At 42.4% G+C, this 19,433-nt stretch overlaps 1 long non-coding RNA gene across 2 annotated transcripts in view; it reads left to right on the top strand.

The window, feature by feature from the left end:
• LOC148149555 (uncharacterized) overlaps nucleotides 1–16,220 on the top strand; it is a 28,486-nt gene extending 12,266 nt beyond the window's left edge. The window contains exons 2-3 of one of the 2 annotated variants that reach the window (XR_015757586.1): nucleotides 8,071–8,226; nucleotides 11,261–16,220. This is a non-coding gene — a long non-coding RNA (uncharacterized LOC148149555). Of the gene's footprint in view, nucleotides 1–8,070; nucleotides 10,267–11,260 lie in introns of those variants that run through there. The other variant, XR_015757585.1, reaches the window with a different exon arrangement.
• The last annotated feature ends 3,213 nt before the right edge of the window (nucleotides 16,221–19,433 follow it).

Genomic DNA, 19,433 nt, shown 5'->3' on the forward strand with positions numbered 1-19,433 from the left:
TGAGTTAGGACTTACAACCAGCAGGCCTTAAAGGAAAATGAAATTTACAGTAGCAAACATCAAAACAAATAAAGTCCATTTAAAAAGAAATCCAGAAAGTACAGCAAACAGAAATTATCCATAACATCAATTACAGTCACTCACAGCAGTGGGGTTCCCATGTGTGATTGATGAGAGAATTATCCAGTCATCTCCATACAGACTGGGAAAAGTCTGTGAAAAATGAGGTTGATAATACCCATCTTTTTCAGTTTATCTACTTGCTTAATAAAACACCCTGATGACTTATAAATTATATTGCATAAAGAATAAGATAATACTTGTGCAGCAAAGTATATGATATTTTAGTAAACTAGCATTTAGTCTGGTATTTTTAAAATGAATTGCAGGCTACATGTTAATTATTTATAGAATCATTATCACAGCTGCACACTTTTGATGGTTATTCAATGTCAAAACGTCTAAAAATCTTGCATGCACAAATTATATAATTCTCTTTTCCTGTTTGATAGAATTAAAGGTTGCAACACATGCCAGCGCTAATCCCTTTAATGTCCCAAATGGAATTGCCAAATGTGAGTGCATATTGGATACAATCATGCTTAGTTGCTTGACCTCAGTGTACCGAGATTCAAATAGATTGTTGTGGAGTACACTGTAATTTAGAGAAGAGCCTTTAATGAACTTTACTTAACAGTGGCTGTATGATGGTTGCAAAAATGATGAGGTTCTTTCATATTCTATGTTCTTCTGTAGCTGCCTGAAATCTTATGGTTAAAGATCAAAGCCGAGTCATATTATACTGTAATGTAGTAGGGAAAAAATACAATTTGTTTTAATAGTCTGCTCCTCCCCCACCACCCACTTCACTTCCTTGAATATCCTTATGTTTCGATCATTCTAACTAAAGGACGTCATCAACCTGAAATGTTAACTCTGTTCCACAGATGCTGCCTAGCCATTGGGATTTTCTCGTAATTTAGTTCCCATTTCAGATTAACTGTGAATGCAGTATTGTGCTTTTGTACAAACCATTTAAGTTTTAACTTGTTCCACTTTTTTTGTAAATAAACAAATGCATTATTGATAAAGTGGGGAGATTGATTTTTGACAGGCAAATTAACATTTGCTGTATTGACATCAAGGAAGTATTAAATATAATTTGAAAAACAGTAATAGGATGTGGTGCTGTCATTTAATACAGCACTTGCTAATGTAAGAATAGTCTATTGTGCAGGCCAATAGCAATGTGACATCAGAATGCCTTAAAGTGTAAGCAGAAACAAGTTGCAATGAAGGAAATGGCTGCTCCAATGAATTTTATTTAAAAAGTAATAACAGTAAGGTAGGACATTTTTTTAAAGAAAAAGGTACAGTCTTAAAAATAATTAAAACACTTACATTCAAATAGAATTCCAAGTTAGAAAATAAAATAGTATTAAGTAATTAAGCTCTTTGAATAATTAAAATCTGCGGAAAAACAATCACAGTAATGCATGTGTATTATAAGATGTGAAAGGCAACAAGATATTTAATCAAAAACTATGCTATTCAGTTAGATATAATCTTAATATGTGTTCAATTGTAGATAGAATCTGGTGAAATATAATGGAATATCGTGGTAAAATTCTAATCAGTAACAGATAAGAGTTTTGCAATTTCATGTCAGTGTAGCACATTCTTGTTTATTTAGAGAGTCATAGAGATGTACAGCACAGAATGCTGTATGTTTCTCCTGCACAGATGATCCAACTTGTCCATGCCGACCAGATATCCCAACCCAATCTTGTCCCACATGCCAGCACCCGGCCCATATCCCTGCAAACCCTTCCTGTTCATATACCCATCCAGATTTCTTTGAAATGTTGCAATTGTACCCAGCCTCCACCACTTCCTCTGGCTGCTCATTCCATACACGTACCACCTTCTGCGTGAAAAGGTTGCCCCTTAGGTCTCTTTTATATCTTTCCCCTCTCACCCTAAACCTATGTCCTCTAGTTCTGGACTCCCCCATCCCAGGGAAGAGACTTTGTCTATTTACCCTATCCATGACCCTCATGATTTTATAAACCTCTATAAGGTCACCCCTCAGCCTCTGATGCTCCAGGGGAAACAGCCCCAGCCTATTCAAGTTCTCTCTATAGCTCAAATCCTCCAACCCTGGCAACATCCTTGTAAATCTTCTCTGAATCCTTTCAAGTTTCGCAACATCTTTCTGATAGCAAGGAGACCAGAATTGCACGCAATATTCCAACAGTGGCCTAACCAATGTCTTATACAGCCGCAACATGACCTCCCAGCTCCTGTACTCAATACTCTGACCAATAAAGGAAAGCATACCAAACGCCTTCTTCACTATCCTATCTACCTGCGACTCCACTTTCAAGGAGCTATGACCCTGTACTCCAAGTTCAGCAACACTCCCTAGGACCTTACCATTAAGTGTACAAGTCCTGCTAAGATTTGCTTTCCCAAAATGTGGTACCTCGCATTTATCTAAGTTAAATTCCATTTGCCACTTCTCAGCCCATTGGCCCATCTGATCAAGATCCCGTTGTAATCTGAAGTAACATTCTTCACTGTCCACTACACCTCTTAATTTTGCTGTCATCTGCAAACTTACTAAATATACTTCTTATGCTCACATCCAAAGGATTTATATAAATGATGAATAGCAGTGGACCCAGCATTGATCCTTGTGGCACTCCACTGGTCACAGGTCTCCAGTCTGAAAAACAACCCTCCATCACTACACTCTGTCTTCTACCTTTGAGCCAGTTCTGTATCCAATTGACCAGTTCTCCCTGTATTCCATGCGATCTAACCTTGCTAACCAGTCTCCCATGGGGAACCTTGTTGAACGCCTTACTGAAGTCCATATAGATCACGTCCACTGCTCTGCCCTCTATCAAGTTTGTAAGACATGATTTCCCATGCACATGTTGACTATCCCTAATCAGTCCTTGCCTTTCTAAATACATGTACATCCTGTCCCTCAGGATTCTCTCCAACAACTTGCCCACCACCGACATCAGGCTCACTGGTCCATAGTTCCGTGGCTTGTCCTTTCTTAAACAGTGGCACCATGTTAGCCAACCTCCAGTCTTTTGGCACCTCACCTGTGAATATCAATGATACAAATATTTCAGTAAGAGGCCCAGCAATCACTTCGCTATGTCCCCACAGAGTTCTAGGGTACACCTGATCAGGTCCTGGGGATTTATCCACTTCATTCATTTCAAGACAGCCAGCACTTCCTCCTCTGTAATATGGACATTTTTCAAGATGTCAGCATCTATTTCCCTCATTCTATATCTTCCATGTCCTTTTCTACAGTAAATACTGATGCAAAATATTCATTTAGTCTCTTCCCCACCTCCTGCAGCTCCACACAAAGGCCGCCTTGCTGGTCTTTGAGGGGCCTTATTCTCTCCCGAGTTACCCTTTTGTCCTTAATGTATTTGTAAAAACTCTTTGGATTCTCCTTAATCCTACATGCCAAAGCCAACTCATATCCCCTTTTTGCCTTCCTGATTTCCCTCTTAAGTATACTCCTATTGCCTTTATACTTTTCTAAGGATTCACTGGATTTATCCTGTCTATATATGCTGACGCATACGCTTCCTTCGTTAGTCATCCAGCATTTCTTATACCTACCAGCCTTTCCTTTCACCCTAACAAGAATGTACTTTCTCTGAATTCTCGTTATCTCATTTTTGAAGACTTCCCATTTTCCAGCCATCCCTTTACCTGTGAACATTTGCCCCCAATCAGCTTTTGAAAGTTCTTGCATAATACTGTCAAAATTGGCCTTTTTCCAATTCAGAAGTTGAATTTTTAGATCTGGTCTATCCTTTTCCATCTCTATTTTAAAACTAATAGAATTATGGTCGCTGGCCCCAAAGTGTTACCCCACTGACACCTCAGTCACCTGCTCTGCCTTATTTCTCAAGAGTAGGCCAAGTTTTTCACCTTCTCTAGTAGCTACATCCACATACTGAATCAGAAAATTTTCTTGTACACACTTCACAAATTCCTCTCCATCTAAATCCTTTACATTATGGCAGTCCCAGTCTATTTTTGGAAAGTTAAAATCTCCTATCATAACCACCCTATTATTCTTACAGATAACTGAGATGTCCTTCCAAATTTGTTTCTCAATTTCCCTCTGACTATTGGGGGGTCTATAATACAATCCCATTAAGGTGATCATCACTTTCTTATTTCTCAGTTCCATCCTAATAACCTTCCTGGATGTATTTGTGGGAATATCCTCTCTCAGTACAGCTGTAATGCTATCCCTTATGAAAAACGCCACTCCCCCTCCTCTCTTGCCTCCCTTTCTATCCTTCCTGAAGCATTTGGATCCTGGAAATTAAGCTACCCGTCCTGTCCATCCCTGAGCCATGTTTCTGTAATTGCTATGACATCCCAGTCCCATGTTCCTAACCATGTCCTGAGTTCAATTGCCTTCCCTGTTAGGCCCCTTGCATTGAAATAAATGCAGTTTAATTTATCAGTCTGACCTTATCCTCTGCTTTGTCCCTGCCTGCCCTGACTGTTTGACTCACTTCTGTTTTCAACACACCAGCGTCAGATTGATCTTTTTCTTCACCCTCTCCCTGATGAGAGACTTAATAAACAATCAAGGTATCTTTCAACGTATAATTTCAGTTACATCACACTAAATTTTTGCTATAAATTCTGTGTCTTACAATTGTGTACTCCACAACCACCTGATGAAGGAGCAGCGCTCCGAAAGCTAGTGATTCCAATTAAACCTGTTGGACTATAACCTGGTGTTGTATGCTGAGGGGTGAACTTATAGAGGTTTACAAAATTATGAGGGGCATGGATAGGATAAATAGGCAAAGTCTTTTCCCTGGGCTGGGGAGTCCAGAACTAGAGGTTTGGGGTGAGAGCGGAAAGATATAAAAGAGGCATAAGGGGCAACTTTTTCACACAGAGGTTGGTATGTGTATGGAATGAGTTGCCAGAGGAAGTGGTGGAGGCTGGTACAATTGCAATATTTAAGAGGCATTTGGATGGGTATATGAATAGGACGGGTTTGGAGGGATATGGGCCAGGTGCTGGCAGGTGGGACTAGATTGGGTTGGGATATCTGGTCGGCATGGACGGATTGGACTGAAGGGTCTGTTTCCATGCTGTACATCTCTATGACTCGATGACTCTATAATTATGAGGTGAAACTGGTGGATAAATCTTCAGAGAACAGGGCTGTTATAGAATCTAATGGCTGCTGGACCAAAAGGAATGCTAAAGCAATTCTAAGTGAAGTCATTCTCCTTTAGAGTGCCTCCTGCAGCAAGCCTTCTAACTCTCTTATATTGAAGAAAAATGTGGGATACGTTGCTCCACCATGCTATTTAAGCATTCAGACAATTTTCATCTTATATAAAAGAAACTTTTCCTTTTTATGCAGAACCATTGTTATTTTACTGTGAGCTAAATCCTAGCATAATTCCTGTAGGCGAGTTATTCTTCATTAATTTTTTCATGGGCTGTGGGCACCGTTGGTATTTGTTGACCATCCCTGCTTTCCCTTGAACTGACTGGCTCACTCGGCCACTTCAGAGGGCAGTTAGAGTCAGCCATATTGCTGTGGGATTAGAGTCACTTGTAGGCCAGAGCAAGTAAGGTTCAAAGAATCCCTTCAGTGGGCCTATTGAGTTTTTACAACAGTAGATAATAATTTAATAGTTACCATTACTGAGACTAGTTTTCAATTAAATTCAAATTTCACCAGCTGCCTTGATAGATTTTAAACATCGTTAGCCTGGGCCTCTGGATTATTAGTCCAATCAAATTATCATTATATCACCGTCTCCTGTTACGACAGTAATTTACGACATGGAATTCATCTCCTTCCAAACCCGAGGCTGGAATTTCATGTAAATTGTGCCAGAAATTAGGGGCATTGTAAGTTTAACAGAATTGAGTGGAGCAGCACAGTAGAGATTTTTGAATGTTGTAAAACAGCAGTTATTATGAAAACACAAGTCAGGTTAAAATCACTGTGTTTTTAGGTGGATGGAGAGCCCCTAGATTGAATAACAACAGTTCAGTACTTTCAATTGGAAATAACTGTTTGCACCACTATGCAAGGGGAGATTTAGTGACTGTGAGTAACTGTGAACCAGATGCTTCAGGTTCAAGTTGCACTTCAGAGCTTGATGACCAGGAAAGGTTTGCTTATAACATGGCCAAATAGATTTAACATTAACCTGAAAATCCTCCAACACATTGCCAATTGCAGATGATGAACAATTCTTGGGACAACTGTGGTGGAAAGAGCATTGGAGATTCTACCATCACTGTCTGCAACTCTAGACTATAATATGCATGGAAAACTACATGCTGCCTCAGCAGCACAGACTCCCTTAGATAACTGTAACACACCACTGGGTTATACATTAGAAATAAGTTTTTACTTTAGTCTATATTTAGTTCTATCCAACCATCTGTTTGCCCAGGTTCCTATCATTATTCAGTTACTTTAAAATGCAAGTGAATTAATATGTTCACTGCAGACTAATAATCGAGTTGAGGAGATCTAATTACATCACTATAAACACCAAACTGCAAGCAATTTAGAAATGTGACTTAAACTGGCAAAATTGGATACAGCCTGCTAAGTTTTTTGCTAACTTTAAAAGCTTTTAGTTTTCTATTTGATTTTATAGTATCAGCGCTTCACAGTGTGGATACATTTTAAAGCGATAAGCTAAACTGGCTGAAAGTTTACAACTGCTACATGATTACTTACTTAAGTAATATGTTGTCACTTGTAAAGTGGATAATGTTGCCACATTCCAGCACCATCTTTAATATCAGAATAAATTATTGAATAAATTGTATTAATGGTAAACATATTGAATAAACTAATATGAAATCGATATTACTGAAACTGAAACAGCTACAAAAGTTCATCTTTCCCTGGGCATAGACTTCGCCCTCTCTGCTCCTCCTGGCACTGCCATCTGACAACATCCCAGGGGTCTTGGCAATGTGCTCCTTTTCTGCCACCATTGGCTTTTGTGGGGAAATGAATTCCAATTGAACCTGGAAATGTCATGCCCAGCATTAAATGATAAATTATTGGGAATGTCGAGTAAATTGATCAGCAACTCAACAAGAAAATTTACCATTTTAGGTGTGACGAATACTGTTAGTCAGGACCTGCCCTCTTCAGCTCATGATCTTGCACCAAACCTGACAGAGAATAGAAAATTGACAGGAACTGGTCATGGAGGCATTGATACCAGAATGTGCCAGCGTTGGCCAAGGTCACCACCCTGATCAGCGTGATCTCAGCCATTTGGGGGAATACGCAGCAGTCTAAGAAAAAGGTCAATGACCATTTCTACTGTACTTGAATAAGTGTCACCATCTTCTCACTTTCACTATTGCTGCCACTCCACACACCTCCCACCAAGGCTCATAACTCCTCCATTCTCACTACTGGCCGCAACATCTTGCCTCACCTACTGTCACTTACCCCAATTCCAACATCATTAACTGCTGCCTGCTGTCTGTGCTGCCTTCTCCGTGCATCTTCCAATAATAACAGCTGTGCTAACCACTTTAATTTCCCTCAATACCTGCTTCTATCTTCTTCCAGGAGGAAAACAGCCCATAAGGGCAGGAAGAGTCAAGATGGATGACAGGCTGCCAAACATTTGGCTCCTTACCCCCTTGATTCTGACCACCCCGGTTAGCTGACTCTGGACTGGTATCAGAGGCTACCATAGCCTTACTGTGCCAGGACTCTCCAACTGAAGGCTAAACTTGATTGAAGACTGCTGAATAAGCTTTCTGGTTTTGTATCTGCACTAAGCAGTAAGGCAATGCAGTATTGTGAGTTTGATATTTTTGGCTGAGAGACAAATTGTGAAAAGGTGACGCAATAATGCTGTAAGCAACCAACTAAGCTCAAAGTGAATGACATAGTGAGTGAATGCTACAAATGCAAGTGTACAGGTTGGCCCCTTATGAGAGCGCAAGGGTTCTTTCAATAAAATTGAGTTCTCTTTATATCCTTCCTTACAGATCACCTGCTCATGGATCTCACATGGAGATCCCATGTGAAATCATCATGGACTTGCTGCAACTCTGAAGACAACATGAAGAAGCCAACAATCACAAGTTCAGCAGTAACAGCGACCTCAATGACTACCCCAGTAGATCCAAAAGGAGAAGAAACAAGTGAGAATCAAGCAAGAAGGAGGAGGAGATTGATGAGACCATGTTTAAAATAAGATGAACACTATAGTGTTCTGTTTATACACGGTTATCTTGTGTGATCCTGTTCTGCCTATGTTTGAAAAGGAGATCCTGCAAATAATGTCATAGAGTCATAGAGATGTACAGCACGGAAACAAACCCTTCGGTCCAACCTGTCCATGCCAATCAGATATCCCAACCCAATCTAGTCCCACCTGCCAGCACCCGGCCCATATCCCTCCAAACCTTTCCTATTCATATACCCATCTAAATGCCTCTTAAATGTAGCAATTGTATCAGCCACCACTACTTCCTCTGGCAGCTCATTCCATACACGTAACATCCTCTGTGTGAAAAAGTTGCCCTGTAGGTCTCTTTTATATCTTTCCGCTCTCACCCTAAACCTATGCCCTCTAGTTCTGGACTCCCCGACCCCAGGGAAAAAACTTTGCCTATTTACACTATCCATGCCCCTCATAATTTTGTATACCTCTTTAAGGTCATACCTCAGCCTCTGATTCTCCAAGGAAAACAGTCCTCACCTGTTAAGCCTCTCCCTATAGCTCAAATCCTCCAACACTGGCAACATCCTTGTAAATCATTTCTGAACCCTTTCAAGTTTCACAACATCTTTCTGATAGGAAGGAGACCAGAATTGCACGCAATATTCCAACAGTGGCCTAACCAATGTCCTGTACAGCTGCAACATGACCTCCCAACTCCTGTATTCAATACTCTGACCAATAAAGGAAAGCATACCAAACACCTTCTTCACTATCCTATCTACCTGCGACTCCACTTTCAAGGAGCTATGAACCTGCACTCCAAGATCTCTTTGTTCAGCAACATTCCCTAGGACCTTTCCATTAAGTGTATAAGTCCTGCTAAGATTTGCTTTTCCAAAATGCAGCACCTTGCATTTATCTGAATTAAACTCCATCTGCCACTTCTCAGCCCATTGGCCCATCTGGTCCAGATCCAGTTGTAATCTGAGGTAACCCTCTTCGCTGTCCACTACACCTCCAATTTTGGTGTCATCTGCAAACTTACTAACTGTACCTCTTATGCTCACATCCAAATCATTTATGTAAGTGACAAAAAGTAGAGGACCCAGCACTGATCCTTGTGGCACTCCACTGGTCACAGGCCTCCAGTCTGAAAAACAACCCTCAACCACCACCCTCTGTCTTCTACCTTTGAGCCAGTTCTATATCCAAATGGCTAGTTTTCACTGTATTCCTTGAGATCTAACCTTGCTAATCAGTCTCCCATGGGGAACCTTGTTGAATGCCTTATTGAAGTCCATATAGATCACATCTACCACTCTGCCCTCATCAATCCTCTTTGGTATTTCCTCTAAAAACTCAATCAGGTTTGTGAGACATGATTTCCCACGCACAAAGCCATGTTGACTATCCCTAATCAGTCCTTGTCTTTCCAAATACATGTACATCCTATCCCTCAGGATTCCCTCCAACAACTTGCCCACCACTGATGACACGCTCACTGGTCTATAGTTCCCTAGCTTCTCCTTACCAACCTTCCTTAAAGCGTGGCACCACGTTCGCCAACCTCCAGTCTTCCTGCAACTCACCTGTTACTATCGATGATACAAATATCTCAGCAAGAGACCCAGCAATCACGTCTCTAGCTTCCCACAAAGTTCTAGGGTACACCTGATCAAGTCCTGGAGATTTATCCACCTTTACCCATTTCAAGACCTCCAGCACTTCCTTCTCTGTAATATGGACAGTTTGCGAGATGTCACCATCTATTTCCCTACAGTCTATATCTTCCATGTCCTTTTCCACAGTAAATACTGATGCAAAATACTCATTTAGCAAGTCCCCCATTTTCAGCGGCTCTACACAAAGGCCGCCTTGCTGATCTTTGAGGGGCCCTATTCTCTCCCTAGTTACTCTTTTGTCCTTAATGTGTTTGTAAAAACCCTTTGGATTCTCCTTAATCCAAAAAACATTAGTGTTTAGCATAATTGGTAAAATAAAGTGAGTATCCAAGGCCGTCCCACCTTCTCTTATGATTTTAGGGCAGAACTGTTGGTTTTGTCGGGAAAGCAAGTTGCAGATGCCACAAAATGGTATGTTTCTGAAGTTGCCAATCTTCAATGCTCAGCATGCTTGAATAACTTTTCCCTCGATTCCATAACATATATTTCCATAAATAATATTTGCTTTGGACCTGGTATTGATTGCAAAACAAATGCTCTTTGGCAAGAAAAGTCTGTAGTTCACAGAATTCCTAGAAAAAAGAACTTGTATATTTCAGAGAAGAGTATTGGGGGAAAAAATAACTTCGATATCTATGGACTTGGTGATCCTTCATAGATCACAGGTCTGCAAGCCGTGTTTCAGTGACATAGTTCCAGACCTTTCATCCCCTCTACACATTAGCACATCATCATGGATTGTTTACACAAATTTACAGGACACTTTCCATGAGCATCTGAGGGGAGAGAGAGCTTCATTTTTACTCAGGTAGTTTTTTAATTCCAATTAGTTACAAATCATGACATGAATGAATTGGTTGGAAATATGAAATGGTTGATGTAGTGCTAGAAATTTAGAATTATTGGATCAATTTTATGTTTCCACTAAATCTCAAAAGTGACATATTTTCCTTAGTTATTTTAAGAATTGGAGATGTTCAATATAGAAGCATTCAAATCGAATATTCTCGTTCAGAGTGACACTTGTAATGCCAGACTATTGATCTCTCTCTGACCAAGTTACTGGGTACCACCCCATCTGCTAGAAAAGAAAGGATACTGAATCTATTAACTAAATCTCTTGCTTTATTATAATCTTTCACGGAAAAGTTGTAGCTTTTCATTTTCTATTTATGATGCTAGAAAACTTTTCAACCACGATTAAATGTGAAAATAATTTTAACAAAGCTCTTTTTTGCTCACTATGTTTAATGAACATTGGTGCAACTATAATGGCAGTGCTGTCAATTTATATTTTTGTTTTCTTTTAACTAAAATTCTGTATACAAGCAAAGGTTGAGGAGCTCTGGACGTGCTGTACTCCACCATTGACACCCAAGAGACAAAACCGAGGCCCTGTTTATTGTAACTAGTGAATTCAATCAAGCCAATCTCAGGAAGGTGTTGCCCAAGTATCACCAGAACATTACCTGCCCCACTAGGGGCCCGAACATTTCAGACCACTGCTACACCACTGTGAAAAGATGCCTATCGCTCCATCCCCACCGTCATTTTGGGAATTCCGACCACAATGCCGTGTTTCTTCTCCTGGCTTACACGCAAAAGCTCAAACAGGAGATCCCCTCACAGATACAGGTCCAGTGCTGGTCGAAGGAGACAGAGGATCAACTCCGGTGCTGTCTGGAATCAGCTCACTGGGCCATGTTCAAACTGTCTGCAGGTACCTTGGACAAGTACACCACCACCGTCACAGACTTTATCAGCAAGTGCGTGGAGGACTGCATACTGAGGAAGCAAATCCGAGTGTTCCCCAACAGGAAACCCTGGATGAATCAGGACATACGGAACCTGCTAAAAACCAGGTGTGAGGCCTTCAGGAGACCCACTCAAATGTAAGTAATCCAAGTATGACCTTCACAGAGCCATTAACACAGCCAAGGACCAATACTGATCCAAATTAGAGACCCAGATAGACACCCGGCAACTATGGCAAGGACTGAATGACAACACAGGTTCTAACAAGAGACAGTGCAAGATAGCAGACGATGACACATCCCTCCCAGGTCGTCTCAACACCTTCTATGCTCACTTTGAGCAGAATTTCGATGGAGGGGTAACACCCATTCTGACAAGTCCTGACGAACCCAACAGTCACTGCACCAGAGGTCAGATCATGTGAATCCAAGGAAAGCGATGGGACCAGACAGAGTACCAGGTCATGCACTCAGAGCATGCGCAGATTAACTGGCAGAGATCTTCTTGGACATCTTCAACCTCTCCCTGCAGCAGGCCGCTGTCCCTGCCTGTTTTAAGAGGGCCATCATCATCCCTGTGCTTAAGATGGCTCATGCAGCATTGCTCAATGACTACCGCCCAGTGGCCCTAACCTCGGTGGTCATGAAGCGCTTTAAAAGTCTAGTAAAGGCATTAATCAACTCCAGCATCCCCACTACTCTTGTCCCATTCCAATTTGCCTGTCAGACCAACAGATCCATGTCAGATGCCATATCACTTGCCTTTCACTCCCCCCGAGAACATCTTGACACCAAGAACAGCTACGTAAGAATCCTACTCATTTACTACAGTTCAGCCTTCAACACTATTATCCCCTTGAGACTGATGACTAAACTTATTGATCTCAGACTAAGCCCCACTCTCTGCAACTGGATCCTCAGTTTCCTGACCCACAGGCCACTATCAGTGAAGATTGGGGACAATATTTCATCCTCACTAACACTCAACACTGGAGCCCCTCGGGGTGCATACTCATCCCCCTACTGTACTCACTGTATACCCATGACTGCGTCGCCAAATACCAGACTAATGCCATTTACAAGTTCACTGATGACACAACCATAGTCGGTCGAATCTCAGATGGTGACGAAACAGACTACAGACGGGAGGTGGAAGACCTGGAAAAGTGGTGCACTGAGAACAACATAGCTCTCAATGCCGGCAAAACCAAGGAACTCATTATTGATTTTCAGTGGGATGTTACTCATGCCCCCCCCCCCCCCCCCCCATACATTAACAGCACAGAGATGGAACGAGTGGAGAGTGTCAAGCTCCTGGGATTGGTCATCCACAACAAGCTTTCTTGGACTCTTCATGTAGATGCACTGGTTACAAAGGCCCAACAATGTTTCTTCTTCCTCAGGCAGCTGAGAAAATTTGGCATGATGGCGAATACCCTTGCCAACTTTTATAGGGGGTGCCATCGAGAGCATTCTGTCTGGATGTATCACTACCTGGTATGGCAACTGGACTATTCAAGATTGGAGACGGTTTTGGAGAGTGGTGAATCTGGCCTGGACAATCACAAAGGCCAACCTCCCATCTGTAGAATCCATCTACCAGGCCTGCTGTCAAGGAAAGGCCGCCAGCATAATCAAGGATCCATCCCACCCTGGCAATGCTTTTCTACAACCTCTACCATCAGGGAGAAGGTACAGAAGTCTGAACACACACATACACACACCAACAGGTTTCGTAACAGCTTCACGCTACTGTTGTTAGAATACTGAATGGACTCACAAACTCTTAACATTTGCCTGTACCTGTTTTTCTCACTATTTACCTATTATTTACTTATCTACGTTACTTAACTGTGATCTACCTGTATTGCTCACAAGACAAAGTTTTTCACTGTGCCTCTGTACACGTGACAATAAATTCAATTCAACTCAATTCAAATAAGGGACAGAGAATGGCTACAATGTTTATAAACATTGATCATCAACTTTTGGAGATGGGTTTTGTTTATTTTACAGTCCAGTTTCCTTTGATAACATCCACATTAACTTGGTGTATTTTGCATCTAAATCTCTCAAGCTGAGGGATATTTGCATGGTGCATTAGTCAACAATTCAGATGTTTCCAATTAGTCTAATGTTGCGATAGGAAAGTTACTATGCACAATTTCCCACCCCAACTCACATTTGTGTTGTTTCATTAACCATTTGGAATTGAACTCACTTAACCTGTAGCTCCCTGGTTCGGTGTGTCTGAATAAAAGCCAACAACAGGACACTTCACAAGGATCAGGGCGGAAATCCCAGCACATGGTAAGAAAGGCTGGAAGTGGTCAGAAGATTCCTAAGAAGTGGTCTCCACTCATTTGTCTAAATATGGCTAGTTAGGCTTTACAAGAAGAATGTTTCTGATCCCATGAGTTTTTCCTATCAGTTGGAATTGTTGCCTGAAAGAACTGAGATGCAAAATTCTGATCTCACATTCTTTCCTCTGGGTAAGTACATCACTTCCACTTGGCAAATCTGCCAGATGCCCACGTCATGCAGAGAACAAACTGCATATGGATTAATAAGGCAAAATGGCATTTTAATCCAAGAACACTTTAACCTTCATGTGTTTCTGCGTGTAAGCACTTCTCAGAGACAGGAACAAATATTCGCTTCTTGTATTTGTTTGAACTCATTGTTAACTCATTCATAAAGGGGCATGTTTTCATGTTCTCACAGAGAAAATAAAATTTGCTTTTTTGACACCTCAGATAAAATAGCATGAAATGTCAAAGTTTGCTGTTGGATATGTCAATAAATAGACATTGCTGGCAAGAACAACTAAAAAGCATCTTGTGCAATTGTAATTCTTAAACTCATAGTGTGTGGATTTCCATTTCATGCCGATATATCTGGTGAATACCTAGGACATCCATATGCTGCTGCCTGATTCAATTTTTTGGCTTTAGACAGGCTCTTAAATAGGGGCTCGGCACTCTCACCAAAATAGGAAACTGTTTACATTTTAATATTGGTCAGTTGTTGGAACCTGACTGCAATTTTCATTAAAAAAGTGGTATAAATGTACAAAATGTGTGCTGGCCCTAGTTTTTCCCAGACAGCCTAATAGGTGATTCTTAAAGGTGGAGCTCATTTCTTAGCCTTACAATAATCTTCTGACTAATGTTCAACTTTTATCACCCCTCCGGAGGCTCCACCTCCCTCCCAAACAGAATCATTGAATTCCTGCAGCATTGAAAGAGGCTGTTCAGTCCAATGAGTCTGCACTGGTCCTCTGAAGAGCATCCTACCCCCAATCAGCCTCCAATGCTATAACCCCACATTTACCAAAGCTAGCCAACCTGACTTGCACAAACATGGACACTACGGGACAATTTAGCATGGCCAATCCACCTAAGCTGCATATCTTCAGTCTTTGGAGGAAACTGGAGCAACCAGAGGAAACCCACACAGACATGGGGAAAATATGCAAACTCCACACAGATAGTTGCCCAAGGCCGGAATCAAACCTGGGTCGCTGGCACTGTGAGGAAAGCAGTGTTGACCATTGAGTCACGGTGCTGCCCAAATGGTGTCCACAATGTGTCAGTGCAACTTAAATGAGACCCAACTCCATCCATGGTTTGGGCATTCAGACTGTGGTCATGGGTAGATGTGATGGCTGCTCACCATTATCATCCCCATTTTGAGTCTGACATGAACATCTGCCCAAATTCTTACTGCATTTCCATATTCTTTACAAGAAGTATTATAGAACTGCCATTAGTACAAGACAGTAATTGAAATCATTGAACATTCAGGTAGATTTCAAAGGATTACAAAGGTTTATGTAATGAGATGACTATTCAACCCATCTTGAGCTTATCTTTTTAAGAAAATACCTACATGCTATCATGACATCCAACTGTTTCTTAGGTGATTCCAAGCTATTGACGTCAGTACTTTATCTAGAAGTCAGTTTAGGTGCTGAGGATTCTTTTGGGTGACTTAACCTCATGCCGTAATGTGTAATAGATGATAGTATAAAGGATACCTTCAGCCTAATAAATAGGAGCAGGAGTAGGCCATTTGACCCCTCAAGCTCCCAGCTCTGTCAAACAATAAGTTCAGACTTGATCTGATTGTGGCTTTTATTCCATGTTCCAACTTCTGTCCTAAAACCTTTGATTCCCTTGTCAATCAAAACCTTATGTCTCAAAATGTTTAATGTCCACTAATCTCAATCTTTCAGACTCAATCCTGAAGATAAAGAAAAAAATGTGAAGTAGATTACAGCATCCATTTTAATACAAGTGATGAAGCATAAATGATTAGATCTAACCTATAAGATTTGAATTTGCATTGAATTTATTGTCATGTACATCGAGGCACAGTGAAAAGCTTTGTCTTGCGAGCAATACAGGCAGATCACATAGTTAAGTAGTTGAAAAATGTGGTGCTGGAAAAACAAAGCAGGTCAGGCAGCATACGAGGAGCAGGAGAATCGATGTTTCGGGCATTCCTTCTTCTGGAATGAGGCTGGTGTGCCAAGCAGGCTGAGATAAAAGGTAGGGGGGAGGGAATTTGGGGGAGGGGCGCTGGGAATACGATAGGTGGAAGGAGGTGAGGGTGATAGGCCGGAGAGGGGGTGGGGGCGGAGAGGTCGGGAAGAAGATTGCAGGGGTCAAGAGGGCGGTGCTGAATCCGAGGGTTGGGACTGAGATAAGGTGGGGGGAGGGGAAATAAGGAAGCTGGAGAAATCTACATTCATCCTGTGTGGTTGGACGGTTCCTAGGTGGAAGATGAGGCGCTCGTCCTCCAGGCGTAGGGTGGCCAGAGTCTGGCGATGGAGGAGGCCAAGGACCTGCATGTCATTGGCAGAGTGGGAGAGGGAGCTAAAGTGTTCAGCCACGGGGCAGTTGGGTTGGTTGGTGCAGGTATCCCAGAGGTGTTCCCTGAAATGTTCCACAAGTAGGCGGCCTGTCTCCCTAATGTAGAGGAGACCACATCGGGTGCAGCGGATACAGTAAATGATGTGTGGAGGTGCAGGTGAATTTGCAACGGATTTAGAAGGATCCCTTGGGGCCTTGGAGGAGGTGAGGGGGCAGGTGTGGCGCAAGTTTTGCACTTCTTGTGGTTGCAGGGGAAGGTGCCGGGAGTGGAGGTTGGGTTGGTGGGGGGTGTGGACCTGACGAGGGAGTCACGGACGGAGTGGTCTCTCCTGAATGCAGATAGGGGTGGAGAGGGAAATATATTCCTGGTGGCGGAAATGACGGAGGATGATATGATGTATCCGGAGGTTGGTGGAGTGGAAGGTGAGGGCCAGTGGGGTTCTGTCCTGGTGGCGATTGGAGGGGTGGGGTTCAAGGGCGGAGGAGCGGGAAGTGGAGGAGATGCGGTGGAGAGCATTGTCGACCACATCAGAGGGGAAATTGCGGTCTTTGAAGAAGGAGGCCATTTGAGTTGTTCATTAGTGGAATTGGTCCTCCTGGGAGCAGATGCAGTGGAGGCGGAGGAATTGGGAATATGGGATGGTGTTTTTACAGGGGGCAGGGTGGGAGGAGGTGTAATCTAGGTAGCTGTGGGAGTCAGTCGGTTTGTAGTAAATGTCCGTGTTGAGTTGGTCGCCCAAGATAAAAATGGAGAGGTCTAGGAAGGGGAGGGAGGAGTCTGAGACGGTCCAGGTAAATTTGAGGTATGGGTGGAAGGTGTTAGTAAAGTGGATGAACTGTCCAACCTCCTCGTGCATCTGCAGTCCTCACTTTTTCCCACATAGTTAAGTAGCACAGATAAGTAAATAATAGGTAAACAGCGGCTAAAACAAAAACACAGGTACAGGCGAATGTTAATAGTTTGTGAGTCATAGAGTCATAGAGATGTACAGCATAGAAACAGACCCTTCGGTCCAACCCGTCCATACCAACCAGATATCCCAACCCAATCTAGTCCCACCTGCCAGCACCCGGCCCATATCCCTCCAAATCCTTCCTATTCATAAACCCATCCAAATGCCTCTTCAATGTTGCAATTGTACCAGCCTCCACCACATCCTCTGGCAGCTCATCCCATACACATACCACCCTCTGCGTGAAAATATTGCCCCTTAGGTCTCTTTTATATCTTTCCGCTCTCACCCTAAACCTATGCCCTCTAGTTCTGGACTCCCCGACCCCAGGGAGGAGACTTTGTCTATTTATCCTATCCATGCTCCTCATAATTTTGTAAGGTCACCCCTCTGTCTCTGACGCTCCAGCGAAAACAGCCCCAGCCTGTTCAGCCTCTCCCTGTAGCTCAGATCCTCCAACCCTGGTAACATCCATGTAAATCTTTTCTGAACCCTTTCAAGTTTCACAACATCTTTCCGATAGGAAGGAGACCAGAATTGCATGCAATATTCCATTCAGTATTCTAACAACAGTAGGGTAGACACTGCTTTGAAACCGGCTGGTGTGTGTGTTCAGGCTTCTGTACCTTCTCCCCGATGGTAGAGGTTGTAAAGAAGCATTGCCAGGGTGGAATGGATCTTTGAGAATGCTGGCGGCCTTTCCTTGACACCGAGCCTGGTAGATGGATTGTGTGGATAATTTCCTTCATAGCTTACATGCTCTAAGTAAAGGATTGACTTTTCATTTATACCCCTCAAACCATCCTGAGAAATTCAGCATGAAATTGGTCTTAATTAAGGACTTAATGGTCCTTCACGGGCTATGTTTATTTCTTAGTAATTTCTGTGAACAGACTTTGGAATGGAAATAAGGCTTAATGGCAGCACAAATTACAATAAAGTGCATTCTGGTTTACTATCAGTTTTATTCCTTTTGTGGGTGCTTTTACACAAAATTAATGCATAGAGAAAATATGGCTCTCAGGAGTGTCAGGTTCTTTCATTCTTTCCTTAGTGGTTCATACTGCTGCCTCACAGCACCAGGGACCCTGGTTCGATCCCAGCCTCAGGCAACTGTCTGTGTGGTGTTTGCACATTTCCCCGTGTTTACGTGGGTTTCCTCCGGGTGCTCCGGTTTCCTCCCAGAATCCAAAGAAATGCAGGTTAGGTGAATTGCTAAATTGTCCATAGTGTTCTTGGATATGTTGGTTAGGTGTATTAGTCAGGGGTAAATGTAGGGTAATAGGGTCGGGGAAAGGGTCTGGTTGGATTAGTCTTCGGAGGGTCGGTGTGGACTTGTTGGGCCGAATGGCCTGTTACTTACTGTAGGGATTTTATGATTCTATGGAAACTTATAACATATTTGCTGTGATTTGTTAGGTAAGCAATAGCAGGTCTCTCTCTCTCTCCATTCAGTTTATTTCCACTTAAGGCCCCACTGACTTCCAGTTAGAACTGAATAGCATGCATTTTTCAAAGAAACTCTACCTGATTCATCAGCCCAAAGGCACTGGGGATTATGTATTATGATTACACTCCATTGGAGGTCGAAATATGTAACAGTATGACCATTTCTCGGCATAGTTCTGAGGCAAAGCAAGCCAATCCACACAGGCAATTATTCCACAGCTACATTTATGAGCTCTTTTATTTATGTGTCCCAGCCAAGTATCTAACAAAGATGCTAGCCCCTTGAGCATGTAAGTTAGGTGTCCAATACTCTTAAGATTTTAAATACGTCAATAATAGGTAGTCTACATATTAGGCTTCTGCTGTGGCTGAACGGAGCTCGGCTGAAGGTTTCTTCCAAAAAAAACTCAATGCAAGTGAACGGTCATCCTCCGACTCCACAGAAGTTGTGGATCTCTCCCCCATTCTC

This window comes from Chiloscyllium plagiosum, unplaced genomic scaffold (assembly GCF_037043375.1).
Source record: "Chiloscyllium plagiosum isolate Xiang-an unplaced genomic scaffold, Cpla_swu_hap1 HiC_scaffold_7, whole genome shotgun sequence".
NCBI classification, from domain to species: domain Eukaryota; kingdom Metazoa; phylum Chordata; class Chondrichthyes; order Orectolobiformes; family Hemiscylliidae; genus Chiloscyllium; species Chiloscyllium plagiosum.